General features: G+C 39.4%; 1 long non-coding RNA gene across 3 annotated transcripts in view; it reads right to left on the bottom strand.

Annotated features, from left to right (window-relative positions):
• The window catches only part of LOC120369485, a 139,842-nt gene that overhangs the window by 18,024 nt on the left and 97,991 nt on the right, over positions 1–23,827 (bottom strand). For all 3 annotated transcript variants that reach the window (XR_005583180.1, XR_005583181.1, XR_005583179.1), the window contains exon 4: positions 16,293–16,452. This is a non-coding gene — a long non-coding RNA (uncharacterized LOC120369485). The remainder of the gene's footprint in view (positions 1–16,292; positions 16,453–23,827) is intronic.

Raw genomic sequence — 23,827 nt, forward strand, 5'->3', positions numbered from 1 at the left:
TAAAGCAACAGTTCTGGAGAAATCCAGGGCCAAATTTAGACCCTGCAAGTAGTGTAAAGTAATGGTAAGTTAGATCCTTTTACGCTACCTTAAACCCCCCTTCATGCTGGGGAATCAGAACAGGCTGTAAATGAAAATGAGGAGGGAATCAGTTTAGTTTACACATTCTTCTGGCAGCTTGGTGTCAAATTACACCAATTTAGATGCCTTTAGATGTTAGTAGAGAGGGTGTGAGTATCACTAACGGGCTCTAACTCCATGTAAAGGGGTTTAATTTACACATCTCTATTGGATGTGGTTCCCAATCTGTAATTGTATGGAAAGCTGATGGCTGAGCTCTCCAAGCTTTCTGAAAGCACTGCAGTAAGAGAGATTTTTGGAAGCTGAACCCAAATGCACTATGTCTGAATACTTATTGCAAGGTGACCTAGGTAGCAAAGAGAGAGGATATAGCAAACTCTCACACAATGCAGTGAACACAGCATTGTGTTATACCACCACATCTGAACAGTTTCTCAATGGCTGGTTTATTTTACTACACAAGGAAAAGCAACTGACATTGTATAACCACTGCTATTCAGATTAGTGTTGGTTGAAAAAAGTTGAAAAGTAAAGTATTATTTAACTGTAAATATATTCATATTGTGGTCATGTTTACTGCATCGATGCTTTCTCCGCAGCTGAAATGTAGTTCTGTGCTGCATAAAAAACTCCCACAGGCATGCTGGTTGTTTGCTACTTCAGATGGCCACTGCAAAGTAACTAGAAATTTTTTTGCCCATTGTCAACAGCTCTCAGAGGGGAATGCACAGAATTAGTTATGATTTACTAATTCAAACCATCTGCAGAAACAACATTTTGGGGGGACAATAAGGTTAAAAATATCAAATAGATGTAAACTAGCTTTGATTATGCTGCTTCCTCAGCTAAATGCTGGCAAACCACTGTACAGAAAAAACTCTCCAAAATCACTCTTTCCAGTAGTTCATCCAGACTCCCAGATAACTGCTATAAGAAATCCCCTTGATTTATATACATCCTCACTTTTATTGTATTAACACAGTGATTCTCAGGGAGACACTATTCCTCCTGGATGTCTCAAATACCTACTGCTTCACTTCATGCCCTTTTGTGGTTGGGCAGGTCTCCTTTTTGCCCCTCCTCAAATGGCTAGTGGTGCTATCTAGGAGTGGTCCTGGTGCTCAGAGGAACTCAAGGATCAGACCCCAACTCACAAGCAGCAGTGGGGTGCTCCTATAGTAGCCCCAATTTGTCCTTTAATCACGAACAGTGAAATACATGAAAGAGAAATTAAATCTTATTACCTTTGTACAAAAATCCCACATCTTATATCTCAGTATCTTTCCCTTAAGTTTTAGTTTAGATTTTCTCTGGTTTCCCCTAATTTTCCGTTCTGCAGCTACTCCAGTAATACAATATAGATCATAAAATAAAAACAATACATCTCTACCCCTATATAATGCGACCCGATATAACACAAATTCGGATATAATGCGGTAAAGCAGCACTCGGGGGGGGGGGGTCTGTGCACTCCAGTGGATCAAAGCAAGTTCGATATAATGTGGTTTCACCTATAACACAGTAAGATTTCTTTGGCTCCTGAGGACAGCGTTATATCGAGATAGAGGTGTACTTAGCTCTTAGTAGACCTCAAAGCATGTCAAAGAAGTTCAGTATGATTATACCCATTTTTACAGATGGGGAAACTGTGGCGCAGAAAAGTGACATGGCTTGTCCAAGGTCACCCAGGAGATCAGTGGCAGAACCAAAAATAGAATCAAAGTATTCTGAGTCCCAGCCCTGTGCTTTAACCACTAGGAAACATTGCCTCCCACTACTTACAGAAACTCACTGCAGACATTTCATTATTAATATCCTGTTTTTCATTGGCCTTTCTGGAATTTCTTAGGTCATCAGACAGTGCACTAGAAACATGTGGCTATCAAGCCATCTGCTTTTACTACAAGGACCCACCAATTATCTGCCCATGGATAACCTGGCATGTAGCAGGTGAATGGGATCTCTTGGTGCTCACCACCTCTGAAAATCAGGTCACAGATTTTTAAAGTTGGGTGACCAAAACTGACTGCATAATAAAAGACAGCTTTTGAAAACGAGGGCCTTAGCCTCTCTTCATCTCACTTTATCCATCGGTAACTCAAGGTTACCACACCTACAGGGGTGTTGTGAGGCACCATTAATATTTGTAAGTTGCTTAGCAATAATAATAATAATATGTTTGCATTTTACCTTTCATTTAGTTTGGCGAGGGGGCCATACGTACTAGTAAAAATTGGCCAACTACCGTTGGAAAATACTGACTGGAGTGGCCATGGAATTCAGTTTGAAATTCAAATGCATTTTAAAAAAAAACCAACACCACACTTCTTACTACATCTTTAGAGCAAAACTGCAATTTCACCAGTAACAGGAACCTGCCTTATCCACTGACCATGCAGGATGAAAATGTTCTAGTGCCTCTATTTATTTCACATTTGCTATTGTGCTGTTCCAGCATTTTCTAATCAGTGCAAGAACAGTTGCACTGTTCTTTCATCATCATAATATACCCTCACAGTCATTATAATGTTATTGAGAGTATAAGAGAATGAGGGATGAATATGTCAATAAGCTACAGCAGGGTGAGCATGAAGAATCTATTGGTAGGCACCTAAGGGTACACTATAAAGCACAAGGGAACAGACTAATAAAGAATACATTGTAGCAGTTAATTACTCAGTTTTTGTGGTTCAGTAATTTAAATTATATTAAAAACTTTTTATAAACCAGTTTTGTGGGATTTATGTAATGTAGTCTTCTATTATAGAAAAGTAGTTCCTAGAAGGAGAATAGAAAATATTATGGATAAAGGAAGTGGTCACGGATTATCAGGGTCAGGGATTATCTTCCTAGCCCATTCCCAGTTCAAAACTGCATGAGAGCATTCAACATGATGGGAATTGGGATTTTTCTGTTATTTTTAAGCAGCGGGGTGGTCCTTACTGAGCATTATTTTGAGCTGGGACATTATCCAAAAGGCCCATCCGGTCAGAAAGTGGCTTTGGATAATCAGTGTCCACTACCAGACTTATTTTCTTTTCTTTTTACTGCAACACTCACGTAGTAACAACAAAAAATTCTGCCTGTGGAGCACTCTGCAATATGTGCAGGCTGTGCTCCAGTTATTAATTTGCCTGCCTGTAATTACATGCACCCACAAAAATCTTCCTGTGAATTCTGATTTTGTGAACTTTCACAGTGATGTTTAGCAGCCTCCCCTCTGCCTCTGTTTTCCTCAAGTTGCAATTCTCTGAAGAGAAAGATTTCCTTCCTCTATCTCTTTTCACTAATCCTCACCATTATGCAATCATATCAGGGAGATTCATCTGAGGGATTGTGTCACCCCTGAGGAGATATGAAAACATGGTTTCTTTGAATTCAGTATGTAAGCATGTAGTAGTGACATATTCCTCTGATCCCATAAAGTGATTTATGTATGGTTTCTTATCTCCTATGTTCCCCATGTGGGGCAGGATCCTCCACTGCTAAAGTTAATGTGATGTTTTCTTTTGCTTTTAATGGGAGCAAGGTTGAGGCCCTAGTGCTTGGAAGTTTAGTAATAAGGCATATAAGAGAAGAGATTGGTTAGCCTCAGAATGACTGTATCACAAAACACGTGTTGATTTTCTTTAGAGTTTCCAATGGCAAATGCTTTTTATAGAACTTCTTAAGATGTTGGTTGCTATTTACCTTTCTACACCTTTCTACAACATAGCAAAGTCATGGCTCTTTCTCTCTTAAACTTAAGTTTTCACTGTACAGGATGGATAGTACAACTTCACCAGATGTAGTACCTGCTGCTGGAGTTGGGGAAAGTCATTTTGGGCTCATGTACACAAACATTTAACGTTTGCAGCAGGCTGCAGTCTGAATGTACCCTGCTGCAGACCAACTGCATGGACATTAACAATTCATTATAGTGCTTTGATCTAGTCCCATTTCAAAGAGGACTAAATCAAAGCAAACACATGAACCATTAATGTGCATCAGCAGGGTGCACACAGTTAGTCCATGGCAGGCTAGTGTGGGGTAGATTCGTAAATTAACTTTCTACAAACTAAATATCTGTGTAGACAAGCCCTGAGTTTCTGCACTTTGTGATGGTTTGTGTAGGACTTTCATGTCCCTTCCTGCAATCAGTGGCATGGTTTCCATAGTCTTGTGTTTTGCAAAGCAATAATACACATTAAATTCTGGCATAATAGACCATAGCATCTCTGCTAACAGGTGGTAAGTATAGGCAAGTGATAATAAAACTTATGTTATTCAGTGCTAATGTGGTTACCTACAATGACGCTTGTCTCACTCTTTCAGATACAACTTTTAGATAATGTTTACACCTCTTAGCTCAGAGAGCCGAGCTCAAACAGAAGTTATAGACTTCATGCAGGAATGACTGAGTGTGGTTCTGTGCCTGTGTTATGAAGGAGGTCATACTAGATGATTAGAACAATCCCTTCTAGTCTTAAAATCTATTCTTCTGCCCTAAGTTTCTTCCTTTCATCTTTTAACTACTGCACTTCTTTTGGTGGTGCCCTGCAGCATGTTATACAAATGTTCCTGAACTGCAAGATCTTCTCCAAACACCACTTTTTCTTCACCCGTAGGGACAGGGCTGGATTTAGGGGCAGGCGACCTAGGCACCAGTCAGTCAGTGAGATATAAGAATGAACTGAAGTGAAGTGAGAGCCCAGCTGTGATATTGTGAACCTTGTGAAAGTGTATTTGTGTTTTAAGACTCAAAGAGTGTAAGTAGGAGAGTTTTTTGAAGCTCAGGCTGATTAAAATATATCTTCAATTGACAATGGCTGACGAGAGAGACCTCGCTTGCTATTTTATCACTTGAAAATGCCTTTGGCCAGTCTTTGGCTCTCTGACCCTTTGCTTCAGTTCATAAGGGCAAAAGCAAGAAAAGTGACCTTTTGAACCAAAGGACTAGGGTTAACATTCTAAGGCCGTCACCAACTGTAAACACTATTTAATACTGGTCCACCCAAAGTTGGTACACAGTTCAATTTCTTGATGTTAGTACATTTCAATCATTCTTAAAGAGTTTCTATATGCTTAGAGGAAATGATTTTTTATTTGCTTATATATGGCATGAATAAATACAGATTTAAAGATCCTAGCCTGCATCGTGCATCTTATATGACGGATCAATCATTCATGAAAATTGTGCAAAGTCATGAAATGGGCTAAAAATGTAATAAAAATAAGGTATTCAGAAGTTTAACATATGGGGGGGCACCACATGTAACAGTAGTAACAATGGTTTTCTTTTCATTCTGTATAAAGGTATATATGAGTTACTGAGTCATAACAGTAGCCTGCCTCCTTTCCTGCCTCCCCATAGTGCCAATGCCACTCAGATCCCAATACATTCCTCTCTTAAAAAATTCAGTGGATATCAAAATCAGAGGAGAAACAGCACATTCCACTTTGAATAGCTGATTGACATCTCTCTTCAGAATCCAGCACACCAGCTCATTGTCATCTTCTTGTTCTCCTGACTCCTTGTAAACATGAGAATAACTGTCTCCTTATCTATGTCCCTATACAATCTGCCCATCACTATTTCATTTCCTCAACTACCAGTAGAGAATTTGCTGAGGAACTTGGATGCAATCCTGCTTCCACTGAACTTAATGGCAAAGCTCCCACTGACTTCTATGGGAGCATGAGCTGCTTATTTGTTTGCAGTCCTGTAACATTCTCCTTCCTTAATATTCCTGTCACCAGTACTGGTGCTGCTCCTGTTTATCCTTTTGCTCACCTCTATGGCATGGAAATAGTATTCACACATTGATGGACATTTGAGGAATAAATGGCTGAGAAAGTGATTCTGTTACTATACCTTCCTGCAAGCATCTTTTCAGAGGTCACTTTCTGAAGATTTTTATTTCCATCCCTGGTTTATTCACTTCTTCCTCTAGCTATCCATCCTTATACCTATCTTTATGACTGAAGAGAAAAAAACCCACACACACCCCCTTCCACAAAATGATTTAATAAAATAGCAAGGAAAAATAAGGTGTTGAAGAGATGGGCATGGTGTAACACAAAAATTCAGTAGAACAACCAGATCATCAGGAACCCAACAAATAAAAATGCTTCATTTGGCATGTAAGTCAACATTTGTTGAGAAAAAATGTGTTCTGCCAAATGAAAATGCTGGATGCTGTTACTAGTTTAAAAAGCTAATTTTTTCCCTTGGCTACCTAAATGGCTATTTTTTTTTACTTCATAGTTAAAAGCCTTCAGTTGGGGATTTTATACTTTGGAATTTTGCTTTTAAAGAAAAAATTGAATGTGTCTGTTACTGAGAATATATGACGATGGCCAGTGCTGGCAGGAACTACTGAGGAAACAAAAGGGTGGCATTTTAAATTTTCAACAGTCTAGAAAACCTTAGACTTTTAATAGTGTTCACCTGCAGCCACCACTGTTTACAACTAATTAAAACTCTCAATTATGCTTCTTGATTAAAAAAGCAAGTTAAAAAAACAGCCTCATCCATCCTGCTGAATCCAAAGGCCAGCTAAAATGTGGATGTTAAAATGTTGAGAGATGAGAACCGGCAGAAAGGCAGATCTGGGAGCAGGAAAGAGAGAAGAGAGAGCGGGAGAGGGGGAAGAAAGGGAAGGAAATAATTGTAGAATTTACAATATCTAATCCCAAACTTCTTACTCAGATCCAGCTGCTACTGACTTTAGTGGGAGTTTGACCTAGGTAAAGTACCTGGATTAGGTCAGAAATCACTAGAATATTCACCTGTGGAACAAGGTGACATGAGCTACCAATACAATGTCACGGCCAAAAGGGCTAAATACAGTCCTTGGATTTATAACGAGTGGGATATTGAATAGGAGTCGAGAGGTTATATTATCTCTGTACTGGGCACTAGTTCAGCTACTGCTGGAATACTGTGTTCTATTCTGGTTTCCACAATTCAAGAAGGATGCTGAAAAATTGGAGTGGGCTCAGAGAGAAATGCCACAAGAATGATTAAAGAATTGGAAAACATGACATAGTGATAGAATAGACTGAGCTCCTTAAGTCTCTTTTGAAAAAAGAAGGTTAAGGGCGACTCAATTACAGACTAGAAGTATTAAAAGGGGAACAAAACTTTGTTAAAGGGTTCTTCATTTTAGCAAACTAAGGTACAAGATCCAACAGCTGGATGTTGAAACCAGACAAATTCAGACTGGAAATAAGGCACAATTTTTCAAATAGTGAGGGTAATTAACCACTGAAACAACCTCCAATGGTTGCTATGGATTCTCTAAAAATGGCCAGTGATAAATAAAGGTTGGATGTTTTTCTAAAACATTTGTTCTAGGCAAACTGGAATTAATTCAGAGAAGTCCGATGCCATGTGCTATGCAGGATGATCTCACTGGTCTGTTCTGGCTATACAGTCTCTGAATCTATGAGATTGTTAACGCCAGGAAGGGGAAACAAGATGTTCTGTGGTCCTAGATGGAATAGAAGGAAGGTTGCAAGCCTGAAAGAAAATGGGGTTGAGAGAGCTTCAAGCATAACATTGGAAAGGAAAGATAAAAGGCAGGTCAGTGGGCCATAGCTTTGAAAATTTGTTTAAGGCTCACATAAGCATCCATACCAGGACTGATGATAAATAAAATATAGATTTTGTTTTGTTTTGCAAAAATGTTCATTACAAATGTTCCCTTTTGGTTTAAACCAACTCTTACCTAGAGTCTAGAATGCTTTTACAAAATGGATTCTCTAAAATCCGTTGTGGCTGTTCAGTCTCAGCCCCACATGCACAGGGAAAGTATACTGCCTGAGGGAAATCTCCAGGAAGCCCATGTCCAGAGCTCTGGAAAATATGGCCTAGGCAATATCTGACCAGGGCTGTAGTACCCACCAGTCATGTCAGAAACATCACAAGATGGACTGGTATCCAAAGGAGAGTGAAAGTTCCCAACTGTGAAAGATGGAAGGCGGTAGCCAACAACCTCTGCATTGAGGATGTCAGCTGAAGAGAGAGACAGAGAATCCATTTCCTTTGCATGAGGTGTTCTCTACGGGTTGGTATAGAAGGATGGGGTCATGGACCTCTACTGTTTGGGAAGGTTAGTGGTGCTGTAGGCACTAGCCTTGTGCTGTCCTAGTTCTCTGTTACCAAAATGACTTTGATTGTGTCCAGACCTCTCAAAAGTGTACTAGAGGGGGAAGGCTCCTTGTGGCCTCTTCCCACCCTCCTTTTTAGGTCTGTACAGTGCTGGACACAGTCAATCCTTCCTATGTTGGCCTATTGTTAGCTTTTAACACTGTGTTCTGGTGACATATACAACAAACATGGCTTTATCACATATACTTAGGTACAGCTATGACTATTTTCTTATTTTATGCAGCTGGCTCTTCAGATTCACCCTCTTTCCCACATTATTAATTTCCACAATTCCCTCTCTAAAATGTATTACAGCAACTCTTCTCTGACTGAAGAAGTCTCTTTCAAGAGTTTATCAATGATGCTTTGTACCTTGAACACAAAGTCACTTGAGAATAATGCAAGGCACATAAAAAACCCACAAAATAAAGATAGCTAAGGATACAGAACTGGGGAACAAATCTTACACGTGTGTGAAAGAAAACACAAGTTATTAGACCACACAGGGCTAGCTTGGTGAAGTTCTATGGCCTATGTTATATACAGGAAATCAGACTAGATATTCTAATGGCCCCTTCTGGCCTTAAAAAACACTGCACTGTAAAAACAGGGGATTACACAAAGACCACATCTGATCTGTGCAGAAGGGCTACCTTTCTTTAAATGTCATAGGGACTATCACATAATCTAGTAATTCTGGAAGATGATCAATAACCAAATGAAATATATTAATGGGACACATCCACTAATGGACCTTTGCTCATTTTACTCATTGTAAGATTCTGAATTGAAAGAGGATGTTATCTAGTCCCCAGGTTACCACTATGGATTTAGATGCACAACAGCTTTACAACGGAAGAAGAAAAATCCTCCCACACTATTACAATGGTACAGCTTTACCTGAGACATGGCAACAATGGATAAGCAGACACAAAGTGCAAGACAACAATTAGAACATCACTTTAAAATGTTTCAGCTAAACATAACACTACAAAAGGAACCACAGACATTCTTCTGATTTTACTGAACCAGCATCTGCTTTAACAATGTACCGAGGAATAAGAATAAGAATAGAAAGCCTGATGTGTATTTTTTGTCTGATGTTCTTTTTGCTTATAAAGATGAATGACAAATTTATTTGCCCATGTTTCTAACGATGAAGGAAAATTTCTAAAGATTTTATTCGTTACTGAATCATTTGGATAAATGATAAATCACTAGAATATTCACCTGTGGAACAAAATGACATGAGCTACCAATAGGATGTCATGGTCAAAAGGGCTAAATACGGTCCTTGGATTTATAAAAAGTGGACATTTGTTGAAGTGGAGAAGAGAGATTATATTATCTCTGTATTGGGCACTAGTACGACTACTGCTGGAATACTATGTTCTATTCCGGTATCCACAATTCAAGAAGGATGTTGAAAAATTGGAGTGGGCTCAGAGAATAGCCATGAGAATGAATAGAGCTGATTAAAAAAAAAAAACCATGAACACATTCTGATGAAAGTTTTATCATATTTTTTCCAATTTTTTTGTCCAAAAATTTTCCAAGTGTTTCTGACCAGCTCTTCTCCTGCTGTATTTGTTAGGTATGGAAAGCAGCATTTCCATATTGGTGACAACAAAGCTTGTTTATATTCACAAATCTTCCCCATTACTTTATACAAGTATCATAAAATGTCAGGAAACATTTTTAATCACCTTACAGGAAAATCCTGAGACCACCATTGATTTGGTATTGATCGCTCTAATTATCAAGGCCATTCTTCTCTCAATTTCAGATATTGAGCACTTTAAATTATCTGGTATACTTAATCTGTTCACATCTTATGACTGCTTCTCTTGAAAGTGACTAAATGCAGTCTATTAAAAAAGATAATTCTTAAGAATTTTAAAAGATTATCACATGCATGGTCAGGATCTCCCAAAATGCATCCTTGCCATCTGGAACAGTTATTAGTTAGTTAGTAGTAATGTCACTGTGATGATATATTACTCAATAATAGGAGACCAGCTGGCAGAACACATTTTGAAGGTTCAGACTCTAAAGTTGTGTTGAATAATTATAGATCTAGATAGTGTGGAAAGAAAGCAATGCATTTCCACAGATAACATTCACCTGTAACCCAAGGGTCCTTATAAAACAGTACATTGCATGAGGGATTCTTTTGGCTACTTGAGTCTCTCAGAACTCACCCAAAGGCAGCTAAGGGATGAAGCAGGATTAGGAGCTGAACTAGACATCCTGGTTAGACCTGGGCAAACCATTCACAGTGAGCAATTTATTCTACCAATGTAGCCTTTCTTCTGTCCATGGACTATCCATAAGCCAAGCATAATTTTTTTCATTCCCCACACCTTTATTCATATTAATTTGTTAATGCAAATTACAATTGATGGATTATCTATGTACTGAGCAAATCTACACACAGACGCTGTTTCTGTGGCTAGTCTCTTTGCAATCTCACCTTCTCCAATGCTCCAGAGAAAATAAATATTTTCATACTTTACACTCCCCTTCTGACAGGCCATGTGGCCATGCTCTCTAACTTTTGATTAGCGGCAACCTTCATATATCCTGGCTGTAGAAGAGCTAAATACAGCTATGTAGAGCTGAGAGATGGAGTTGTTGCATAGGAATAATTTTTCGGCATGCACTCCATGACACTAAGTGCCACTGTATTCACACCCTGCACACTATTGTAATAATCTTTATATGCCTTGTGAGGCATATACAATATGCCTTGTGAGGTATCATTTGAAAACTAACTCAATCTGGTGTTTAAAAGGAAGGGTTTATTCACCCCAGTTAACTTAAAAAGCTGTGGGGTTTTTTTGTCTTTAAAAGGAACAAACTTTATTATTTCTCTGGATTGCCCAGGAGCAGGCTGGACATTGCAAAACACATAGTTTCGGGAAGATTCAGGAATGGGAGTGTGTTGGGGTCACCCTGCGACTAGTAACAAAGGCTGGTGGAAGCTGGTGTGGGGCTGTAGATAGGCTGCTGGGGTCAAAGCTGCTGAACCAGGGCTGGCAAGCGCACACATACTCAGGGTGTTACCTGCCTGCTAGTAGGCTGGTTGTGAGCAATCCAGGTTAGGATCTACAATAGCAAGGTATTGGGAGGCACTCAAGTTTACAGGGCAGGCAGTGACATAATCCCTCACTAGTCTGAATTGCACCTCAGAATCTGACACTCTTTTTGCCCACATCCTGTTTATCAGATTTTACTGTTCTCTGGAGTGATGCTTTATTGTTTGCCAGTAAAATCTGCTTTGCCCATGAGCAAAATTCTGATCCATGACACAGGAAGCCAAATTTACCTCTAGGCATTATTGAAACAAATGGTGATTTTTTTTCTAATTTTGCACTGTTCCACTTACCTTATTTTTTCTATAATCTTCCTACAGAGGTAGCAGTAAATCAGCTTTAGTCATGACATTCTATCTCTATGAAGTTTATAAATCATTAGGGAAAAGCTCTCTCTTCCATTATTAAAGGTGTATTTTTATACTTTAGTTCTGAACTGTAGTGTAGAAGGAAAGAAACACCAGTGTAAGGTTATGAGCTATGTGTCTTGTTTGCCCAATCTGAGAGTTGCCACTGTGTGAAGAAATAATGATACTGTAGTGTCCTATTGAGGAATTGTATACATTATGAAGATAAACTACTGGATCACACAACAAAATATAGAAGGTTGCATCTATATGACCTTTGCAAGTAACACCGTGCTTTTTTCCCCTTACTGCTTCTCCCTTTGCAGTTGCAAGGAGAGAATCATAAAAAAGATTGCAATGTGCAAAGCAATTCCACCAAAGGAATCATTCAGTATGGCAAAGCATTTCCAGCAGACGGTCTCACAAGCTTCAAGATACAGTACTATCATATAGTATAATTTAGCTGAAGACAGAAGAAAAAAACAGTTTCTATCAAAACCTACTGTTCTTTAGTATAACATGTGGTGAACTTCTGGAATTAAAAATTAAACTATTTCAGTTGAACCTACTGGGTATGGTAGTTTATACATGAAGAACTACCAAAAGACACTCATTTGGTTCTGTAAGACCTTGTCTACAATAGGATTTTAGCCACTGGGATAGCTACACGGATATAGTGGAACAGGTACAAATCTCTAGTGTGGATACAGAAAACCATGCTGTGCACCAGTTGGTTTTGGAACAGTTACTAAGCAACTGACACCATACTGTGCTATGGATGCACATTTGAATAAACATTTCTTCTCTTTTTACAAGTTATACCTGGCATTACTACAAAGGGAAGTGCTTAGAGAAAAAATATTTCTCTCTGATTTTACTTTGTGTGTGTGTGTGGGCGGGGTGATACAGTGACGGGGTGGCGGGGGGGACCATAGAAATTGACAATGGGATGAAATTAACCACAGAAATTGGCAATGGGATGAAGAGCCAGCTTAATACCAAAAATGATATTTTACTCATTTTTAAAACACGAATAGAATTCAAGTTGGCTGTGTTCCTTAAATTTAGAATAAGGCTTACCAAAGTTCACCTATATACTCTTGTTTCATCCTCTTAGAGCTCCTCACAATGGTGGTATAACCATTGCTTGCTTGGTGGATCATAGCACTAGATATATTGTCGAACCCTCACGCCTAAAAATTATGAAGGTGAAAAGTTGGAATTCTTCAACAATTCTGACTTGCAAAGCACACTAAAGTAACTCTCAACTCAAAGGGACAGGTTAAAATCCATGGCTAACAAATAGCTACGTTTGTTGAGGTTAATTAAAAAACCTCAATTTTATGTTCTGCTTCAGTTATGCTATGTAAAAACTCAAGTGCCATGACACTTGCTTAACACTCAATCCATGCTCGGATTTTAAATACTCATGTAGTATATAATTTAAATTAGTTACTTCATTTATTCTATGTTACCTTAAGGCTTTATCACTGGTGGCCCATTTTTTCATCTCATACCTCATTTGCCAATGACAGCAGATAGGATCATTAAATTTGCAATATGCAAAGATGGCTTCCAGCAGCAGCACTTAGCAGATCTGTCTTTGCCTGTATGCCCACAGACTTGTTCGAAAACTGAGTTTCTGAGTAATTTATTACTGTTCTTACTGTGATGCAGATGGCACACTGATCTATTAAATATAAATACCTGTAGTTTTGCCGGAGAAAACACTATGCTTTTTTGTGTTGTTCATTTATGTACTCCCTCTCTGGAATATGAATGTGCTGCCTAGTACCTTAAAAATCAGTCAGTTAACAAGTTTCCTTCTAGCTAAACCAAAACTAATTTCAAAATACCTAAACTGCCAAAGTAGTGTGGTTAACGATATGGCAATGATGCAAATCTTTGCATAGCCAGCAAAATTTGTTTGAGCATGGGGTTTACAATCAACCTTCAATGCAAATAAATTCTTTGCTTCAGAGATAAGGCTTAGTAAATGATATACCTCAAGGTACCTCCTCTCCTACAGCCTCCTTTGAGAGCTACTCTCCTGTATGTGGCTATCCTCCCTTGACTAGCCTCTTTGGATTGACTGAAGGTTGAGGGGACTGGAGTTGTTCCTGATTAGCTGTAGTTCTCTCATGAAGCAGGAGGTTGGCAGGTAGCATTTTCATTTGGAAAATGAAACCGTTTATGTTTTGTCCAGGGTATTAGTTGACTTATTGTTCCATTTCACCTGTGGCTGAGCATACTTGTCCTTAGATTCAGAAGGTGTGGGCTGGGAGCAAAGCTAACTTGGTTCTCTTCTCTCTCCCTCTCCCAACTCCACCTCTCTCTTCCTCCAACCCTCTCTCAAATATCCTCCTACCATAGTCCAAGATTTCCCTAATCACCAAAATAGCAACCAGCACTGGGGATGAGATTCTTGCACCTTGCCTGCCAGCCTCCACTCAAGTAGCAGCTTCTGGGCTTTGCGTCAACTTCTCCCCACTCCCAGCCATTGTCTACACCTGACCACATGCTTCCTGGTATGAGGTAGAATGCAGAAGCCAGCAGCAGCAGCAGCAGGACACTCAGCCAGACATACATTATCCCTGATCTTTGTAACAATGGACATCAGTGGCAAAGAAGAGGCCCACAATTTCCCACCGTCCCATCTGGGAAGTGGACTGCCTATGCTGCTTCACATCCAGAGAGATCCAGTAAGCATTCTGAACATTGGTCCAAGTCAAGACCTGACAGTCTAGCGGTGCAACATAGCTATCTGCTGGCCTACGCAATTGATGGTCTGGCTCCATTCTGTCCCCTCCTTACATACTTTCCAACACATCTTCCTCCACTTACTATAGCAGTTGAAATATGAATGCAGAAAACTAGAATGCTTGTGACACAAAACCTACTCTGAATCAGATCGGTAACATCATTAATGTCTTTCAAGCATATGTTAGAGCAGTAAAGGAAGAAATAAATAAAAAATCTTACCAAAATGTTATGCTGGGAGTAATAGATGCCATCAAGAAATCACAGACTTCATTAAAAATGAAGGGCATGCTAGCAACCCTTCATTCAAGCTAAATAAAGGATTAATTAAATGTCCTTTTTTAAAGATTATAAACTGAACAGTGGAAACCACCACCCAAGGCATGGACCAGCATGGCAAAGTCTGAGTAGAAGCAAAACCGTGTGAACTGAGGCCTTGCCTGCGGGACTGATAGCAAATGCAGGGGCTGGAGCAGTGATTGTTTAGAGCCATGTCTGTCTGTGTTTGACAGAGGCAGAAAGAAGCAAGAAAGCTAAGGAAAAGCAACCAGAAAGCTAGCAGACAGCAAGAGACACTCTGATGAGCATGGACCTTAGAAGGAGCAGAACAGAGAACTTAGGGGCTTGGAGGCGGAGAGACAGGCTTGGAACTGTGAGCAAGGAAACTGCCTCCTGTTTGTTCCTGCTCTATTCAGAGAATCAAGACTTTGTGTGTATTATTTGTAAATAAACGGGACTGTACCTAAGAAACATGAGATTTATAAATTTAGCCTGCTAATGGAAACAGTCTGTCAAAGTCCCTGTGGCAAGGCACCTCCTCCGTCTTGCTGGTCTGAGCACTTCCCCCTTTGACAGTGGTGAGGCCTGGGGAGAATCAGCCCCTCCTTTCAGGATAATGTTTTTACTTATCAGCATTTTCAAAGTAGGCTTTACAGCAGGCCAAAGGAGTGCTCCTCCACCCAACAAGAAACCAATTTACAAGCACAAAACAAAGAAGGCTATCTTTCCCTGCTCCCTCACTAGGGCGCTGTTGTCCTGTTGTAGGTCCTGGGGTGTCAGTCCTTCCCTAAGCAGGAACTCAGCTTTGGTTGTTCCCCCTCTAGGATGGAGAACACCATGGAGAAGCCTATCTCCTTGCTACCACCAGCCTCTCCTCCCCCTCTCTCTGACTGGGGAAGGGTTTTTAAAAGGTCTCAGGAAGCCCTTAATTGGACCCAGGTGTCCCTAATTGATCTGAGGTAACCCCGTCTCGGCTTATAGGAAAAAGGGCCTTTATCATTCTAGGGCTAACATACAATTCCTAATGGTGTATTTTGCATCTAGATAACACTAATACCACTTGGTTCATCCAAATTACATGTACAGCAGAAGAAAATAAACAAAAGAAAACAGGAGTTACAAAGGAATCTGCCAGAAAAAGTAAGCCACATTAAATCACACATAAAGAAAATGTTTCAGAACTGTCGGTGCACAAGCTAACTTATGCCACAGAGAGCTCGTAGTTTCTGTGACCTTGGCAGGACTGCAGTGATAATGTTTTTATAAGAAGAAAGAGTTGTGAAATATTGTCTCCAGCCTTCTTCTCAGCACAATATTTATTTTAACTTAGAACATTATTTTCTTATTACCACATCTCTCTTCACTATAAAAAACCCAACATCTCTTATAAAAGAACAGTGAGTTCACTACAGTTTTGAACTCTGACAATACCAGGCTTTTTAATTTTAAGTTTGAGCTTGTGAGGTTTGCCAGAGTTGCTTAGAGTCATAAGGCCCTGTATCCAGTGCAGGGGTGCTTAGACACTGCAATGAAGAGAGCCACATATGGTAAGCACCTAACTAGAGAGAGACGCTAGTGATACACATCCAGGCATACCTTGCTGGGCTGTCATTCCATGCCGGAACAGCCAATGGAAGACCATTAGGATGTGCTGGCTTTTCATGAGGGCAAGAATTAGGGTGAGATTCCACATCTGGGTTAGGAGACATTACTGAAGGTTGCAAATTCTTGTTCTAAAGTTGTTCATTTCATTTATCTAAACATGGAGGAGAAAGACAAAAAAATTAGCCTTTAAAAATGGTCATTGTACTTATCAATCAGGAAGTTATACTGAAGCTAAGAGATTGGGAGATCATCATAACAGGATGGAACTACTAATAACTGTATCTTTTATTTTATTAAAATTTCATGGATTGAGAGCTTTCTCTGTAGCCACAGATATTTTTATAGTAAAGATTGATCTTCATGTAGTAGCATTCTAAAGTGTGGTGCTAATATAATAGGGCTAGACTGATATCCTTTCACCGTAGCTCTCAGAACTCCTTGGGAACACAGACTGTACCAGCCCTTGGAAAGGTGGAGCATGAACTCTATCTAAGGCTGATTGGCCCTCTGCTAAATTTGGGGTGACCAGTATGCATGGGGGTACTAAAAGAGAGGAGTCTCTGCACTCAAAAGAATGAAGGGATTGCAAAGAGAGCATGGGGGGAAAAGACTCTTGCATTCCTCCCCTTCCCTTCTGCAGAAGCTTGGAAACAGTCAGTCTGGCCTATGGTCTCAAAAACCAAAACCAAAACCCTTTGTTTCCATCTCTTTATGTATTTTAACTTTTAGGGTATAATGTTCATCGTTGATAAATACTTGTTTTAACTGTATTGGTTTATCTGTACAGATCCCACCATTTGGAGTTGCATTTAAAAGTCAAATTTAACTGTAAGCAACAATTGTTTTTATTAAGATGGTAAACTCTAAGCTTCTCAAAGAGCTTCACCTCCCCAATAAGCCCTGGTGGAACAAAAAAAAGAGAGTAGAACTGATTCTCTTGTCATTTCTACCAGATCTACTACAATGACACACCAATGACTTAATTGGAGTTGCTCCTGATTTACACCAGCGTGGGAGAAAAGTCAGGCCAAGAACCATTATTTCTTTAGAAGGACTCATAGTGGACAGCTTCAGGGCAGGACATTTACCTAAACAACTGAGAACATATTCACTTTTCCTTAGAGTCACATGTGCAATATTAGGTGGCTGAAAAATAGCCATCTGCTACTGGACCAAGTATTATGTTATCAGCATCCTTGGCATTGCATGGAAATAAAAACAAAAATATCTATGAGAATAGAGAGAAAAGAAAATGTATGTGACGGACTTTCTTTTTTTAACCAAATCTTTTTCACACCACTCTAAATCAGGTAACTGGCATCTTCCTTAATGGTGCTTATCTAAACACAATCCTTTGATTTTGAAATGACTAACTAGTCAGCCCACAAACAGATTTTTGTAAGAATGGGATAGAGGGGAAGTCACCCAGAGTTGTTACATTGAAAATGAAACTAATTCACTTTCCTTAATTAATCATCCACATTTTGTCCCTATTTAGCCTTATGCAATGAGGTGTAAATTACAGGGGCAGATGCATATTCTGGGAATAATTCCAAATTATATTTTCTTTAAAAAGTAAGGCAGAACTTAGCAGGGTACTTTAGTGTGTCATTGCCATTAGCAACATAATACTCATTGGATTGTGAGCACCGTAGGTTCAGAATACAAAATACTTGCTAAGAAAAGTCACCTACCATCATCCCTTATGAAAAGGCATCTCACAGAGCCTCATGTTACCCATATCCCCTCCATTTTCCTGTGATCCCAGCTCCTGTTAATCTGGAATTAAAGACCTGAGCTCAGGAAAGAAAGGATCTTCTCATGGTTAACCCAATAGACTGTGACTCAAGAGATCTAAATTCATTTCCTGGCTTTTCTGCCACAGACTTCTGCTGAGCCTGGACAAATCACTTACTCTCACAGGTCCCCAGTATGTGAGATGGGGATAACATTTCTCCATCTTACAGAGGTGTTGTGAAGAGTAATTAATTTAGGTTTGTGAGGAACTCAGATACTATGGTAAGGAGAACAGGAGTACTTGTGGCACCTTATTTGTTAGTCCCTAAGGTGCCACAAGTACCTTAGAGTTCTTTTCGCGGATACAGACTAACACAGCTGCTACTCTGAAACCTATGGTAATGTGGGGGCTGTATAAGTACCTAGACAGATAGGCCCTAAACTTGGATCTTATTTGACCACAAAGCTGACATTTAAAAAATGTTTATTATTTTTGATGTTTGTCATATAGTATAGTATTGAATGGTCAATTATTACTCAATAAACAAGCATAGTAACAGGAAATAACTGCAGTTATGGGTTACAGTTTTCAACCAGTTAGACCACAGTGATAGTGGCTTAGACTACTACTGATATACTAAATATGCCACACACAGCCTTCTTCAATCTACATAGGTTACTTGTCTGTCTCCCTGATGCGAGTAAGCAGAAGTCAAAGCATATGTTCTATTTAGCTTTTTACATTTGGACCCAAGTGGTCATAATTGTGCATTCATAACTGACATGCATTTTATACATTCAATTACCTTGATCGTCAATGCAATCAGGAGATCTGGGCATGCAAATGAAACAACTGAGTATTTGTTCCCACAATTATGATGGCTTTGTGTGCAATCGGATGTGCATATTATATGCATGAATTTTGTACACAGTATTATTTTGTACACAGTATTATACACATGATTATAAAATAATGGCCCCAAAAGTTCACCCTAAAAGTGTCTTTCCTAACTCATGTTAAAATTTCATCTCAGAAATTGATATTACCTAAATAGTATGGCCCCACTCTGGAATGAGGACAAAATATACTCAATCAGTTGCTCTCAAACATTTTGGATGATACGATACATCCTGTAAAATGGGGGAAATGGAAAGGATACACTGGGAGAAAGTTATGAGAAGGGATGAGAGGACCTTTCCATTGGAAATATCAAATATATTCAACACCACCAAAAATTCTTCTATACTCCTGGTAAGTATATGTTAGAGCCTCCAGCCATTAACCCACATCTCCATGTGTGGTAGTTATCTTGTCAGCTTTCTAATGGTACACATTGGGTTTTGTTTGAAAGGTAAACATATTTTTTTCCCTTTCAACCTTTGTACTGATTGGGATTGTAGCTGTTATATTAATTTCAATGGCATACGTGGGCCCAGAGAGTGAAAGCTGTTAACATGACCCAGTAACTATTCAACACTAAAGAGTTAAACACGATTCAGGGTTTACATACAGAAACCTCAGCCTGCTTAGTGCCATGGCAACCACATGGTTAAAAATCTTTTTTAACCTTTCATTAAAAAGATACAGAAAAAGAAAAAATAAAAGTGTATGCATTTGAAATGCAAGGATTAAGTAAGGCTTTTGTTTTAACAATATGCTTAATTCCCTTTCCCACTTTAGCTGTAGAATTTTTATAAGGGAAAAAATATTTTTGCTATTTTTTTAGATGGTATTAAAGATGGTAATAACTGTTCTTTTGGAGTGGGGGAGGAGGAAGTTAGTTGAGATAGGCTGTTGCTGTGGTTAAAGTCCAAGACTGTTTCCTAGAAGACAAAACAAGACACACTCAAAGGGGAGAGAAAAGAACAATGAGAGAAAATACACTGTTCTGTTCCTGGTGCTGACCCTTACTTACAACCTTACTGCTAAAGAAACATGGGCACAGTTTACAGTCAAATCAGCCACTCCAAGACTTGTGCCTGGGCTGTTTAGGGCACTGCTTTTAGCTGCCTCTCAGGTCACAGGCTCACAGGGCAGCATTGTGGAAAAAAAATACTCTTGGCATCCTAAGCCAGATTCTTATGAAATAGAAGACAAAAAGAGAGAGAGAGGGAAAGAGAAGAAATCAGTTAGGGTAAGGAGAAGGAATGGGGTAGTAGGGAAGAAAGGTGACAGCAAGAATCAAAATCTCATGTCTCAGGCGGTATTCAAGATTCAGCTGGAACCCCTGGAATTGGTAACGTCTTCTGGGTCCCCCTTGTAGGCCTAATCTGGTTGGGACATCTCTCAGGACCAGGACAATGAAGGCCAATTGTGTTACAGTGGATCCCAGGGTCCCAGGAGACTGTGGAGGTGGCAGTCGTGATGATAAAACTCACTCTTTTCAGTTCACCTGTATCCCAGCCAGCCCCTAAATTTAATGACCCCAAAAGAGAGCAATGGATGGAATAGTCCATTCTTTCATTCTGCTCACCAGTTAGGCCTAATTTTTGACACACCAGTTGTAATTCATTGATTTCCAGTCCCACACTCCTCTAGTTTACCAAACATGATATCATTATACTCCTTGAGGTACATCAGCAGGCTAACCCAGTCCTCTTGTCTCCCTTTTGCACCTTTCTCCATTAATATTTATTATAGATTATTAGAACATTTTATAAACTTTTAATTACTCAGTGTCGAGGTAGGCCCAATTATTACAACAGTGCTAGAAGGAGAGATATTATAATGTAGCTTGTCCACTAAGATGGCTCAACAAAGAGTTTTTTTCACTTTGCATTTTTTAACAAGATATTCAGACAAGTTGTTAGTAGTGGCAGCAGCTTTATACTTTACTAATTGTCAGTGATTCTCAGAGCAAATCTGCGGGGGCTGCTGACAATATTGGCAAGAACATTACAGTGGGTGGAGGTGAAGATGGCATCTACTTTGTGTGTTATACACTATCCACTATAGTTGTGCATAATCTTTTATTTTAAATTTTAATTGGACAGAATCATATTTATTACTCAGAAAAATCCAGTGAAATCTAACTTCCTACTAAAGTTACCTTCCCCCACATACTCCGGCTTCTGGGTTAAGGATCTTCTGACCTTGATGGAACAGACCAATGATCATTCAAAGCTTGGTACCTAGACATACTTCTCAAATGTCACTCATTTCACTCTCAAAATCTACCTATCTTCTACTCAAATCTTGTGCCCTATCACTTTCTCTGTTGAAAGTTATTTACATCAGAAATCATCATGAAATGGGGGCCATACATACATTTACACTAAATAAATGAATCCCACAACATTTTAAGCTCTCTATTTGAATAGTTACTTTTTATCCTCATATTGTGTCTTTGCCACATTGGACTTATATAGGTTGTTCAGACAATGTATGCATAATGCACCTGGTAGATCTGCACAAGTACAGGTGCTATAGAAATGGGTGAAGTTTAGGTCAAAGTAGTTTTGTCTTTCACTTAAGGGATAGACAAACTGCAGTTTAGGCTTCAGACTGGTGTGATGTTGTTATCTCACTCCAGTCCTCTGCGCCAGGTCCTTTAATGAAAAATAATTCTCATATTTCTACTATAAAGATTATCAGTAATTAACTACTCTTTGGTGGCAGGGGAGGGAATTAAGACAATTATCAATCAAAAAGGAGGAGTAAAGGGTGATAACATTTTTTTCTTTGACATTCATCTTTTGAGCTGGAGTCATTATAATCTAATTGATCTGCTACATGTATTCCCAGCCAGGTAAAATTATATGGGCTGGATCCTGCCTTTGCAATACTGTAGTGCCAAAAAGGGACTTTAAACCTGGCCCAAATAGGCAGAGCTGGCTCTATGTCACACCCTCCTGCCCATTCCCTGGCATAACAGCCATGTCAATTGTGGGCTGGAGCCCACTACGCTCCCACTCTTGTCAGTGTAATGCCCTTAGGAGTTATTTGAAGCTGGTACAGGTTACAGCAGTCCTACAGCTGCTTTAACTTGCCCTGGGGGCCCAAGGATTGAGGCAGGCAGAAAGGTTGCTTAGGGGCATCTTTTCCTCTCTCACCCCCATTAGTTGCGGACAGCGTGAGATTAGTATAGTTGAGAGTTGAGCCCTATTTTATTTTAATATTCACAGACATTACATATATTCTAAAAGGTTAAAATACTGGATAGACTGTTGCAGTTTGTTATAGTCATGTATGTTATTTTCTAGCTGTACTTTAAGAGGTTAGAACATCTGGTAAAATGCATTTGACCAAAGAAAGTTGCAGTTGATTAGAGACTGCAGTACAGTATGTAGTTCAGTCATGGAGGAAGACTTCTGTTCTACAGAGGAGTAGCTATGAAGAAGAAATGTACTTGTCTTCTGGGGAAAGGTCAGAAAAGAAAAAGGATGGTTCAGTGGTTAAACTGCTAGTCTGGGAATCGGGAGAACTGGGTTTAATTCCTAGCTCAGATTTATTCTCTTTGTGCCTCAGTCCCCTCAGAGGGGTGTTGTGGGAATAAATTAATTAAGGATTGTGAGGAGTTCCTATAGTACAGTAATGGGAGCCAACCTTAGATAGCTAGTACCTTATCCAATTAGTCCTTGGAGTCTTTAAATCTGCTTTGGAATGTTAGAGTACATCCCATGGAAAATTTGTTCAGTAGGGAGAGGGAAAGAGGTGTGCATAATTTAACTTATATGGCTTTGTAAAATATCACAGGGATCTCATCTCCACATGTGGTTTGTTTTATGTATTCAGGGGTCAGATTTTAAATGCTTTCAAAGATTCTACTAGTTTCAGAAATATTACCTACATTTAAAATGGGGAACAATGCTGAACCAGTAACATCACTCAAAGCAGAAGCAGCTTATTAAATATGACTATTGTATATATCAATATTTATAACTTGCCTATTCACAATCAGGATTTGGGTCCATGACAGCAGAAAGTTCACCTGAAACCAGAGATGCAGGTTGGGAAGGGGACGGCAAGTAGCAGGAACCACCTACAATCTCTAGTTCTGCCAAGATGTCTGGAGCCAAATGTGGGTGGAGACTGCTGGAGAAGTTATAATATAAGACTATCTGGGAGATGCATTGATTCAACACCTCTTTCTTTTTTTGCCCTCTTGGAAAGCCTGCCCTGGCAGGGCTCCTATATAGTTCAGTGTGAATTTTCCTTCCCTTGTGCAATCCTAGGAAGGACAGAGATAGCACCTCTGTCTGCCCTCTCTCAAGTTGAATGCCTCCTCCACTGCAGCTATGCCAGCAGGGGGCGGGGAAGGGAGGGAGAGAGAGAGAGAGTGTGTGTGTGTAAATTGCACCTGTTTCCTACATTGTCTATACATCAATCAATGCTATATACACAACAGAAACTCTCCGTGGGGTGAAACATTCTATCCTAATGCCATATTTAGCCCATAGGATTATTTTGCTAGCTATTATATTTTCTAATCCAGCCAGCCGTATCAAATAATACGTTTCTCTTTCTGAATTAATCCATTTTATTCTTATATTTTATCAGTATTAATTCCTATGAATTTAGGATGTGTTAGGCATATGATATGTGTTTCCTAATAATTATACATAGAATAAGTTTTGCTGAAATTCAAGAAGCCTACCGACCTGTATCCAGTAAGATCTGCTAAATAGCTAAAAGTATAATCAGTTAAGAGTAAGTCAGCATAAAAGCTGGTAACCTTTGGCACAGATAGGAATGGTCCCTGAACTTTGGGGAACCAAAGGGAGGAACTATACACAACACTGAACGGGTTTATCTGGCGTCTGCAACCGGTTGGTAACCACAGGGAATA

This window comes from Mauremys reevesii, linkage group 7, assembly GCF_016161935.1.
Source record: "Mauremys reevesii isolate NIE-2019 linkage group 7, ASM1616193v1, whole genome shotgun sequence".
Lineage (NCBI taxonomy): Eukaryota > Metazoa > Chordata > Testudines > Geoemydidae > Mauremys > Mauremys reevesii.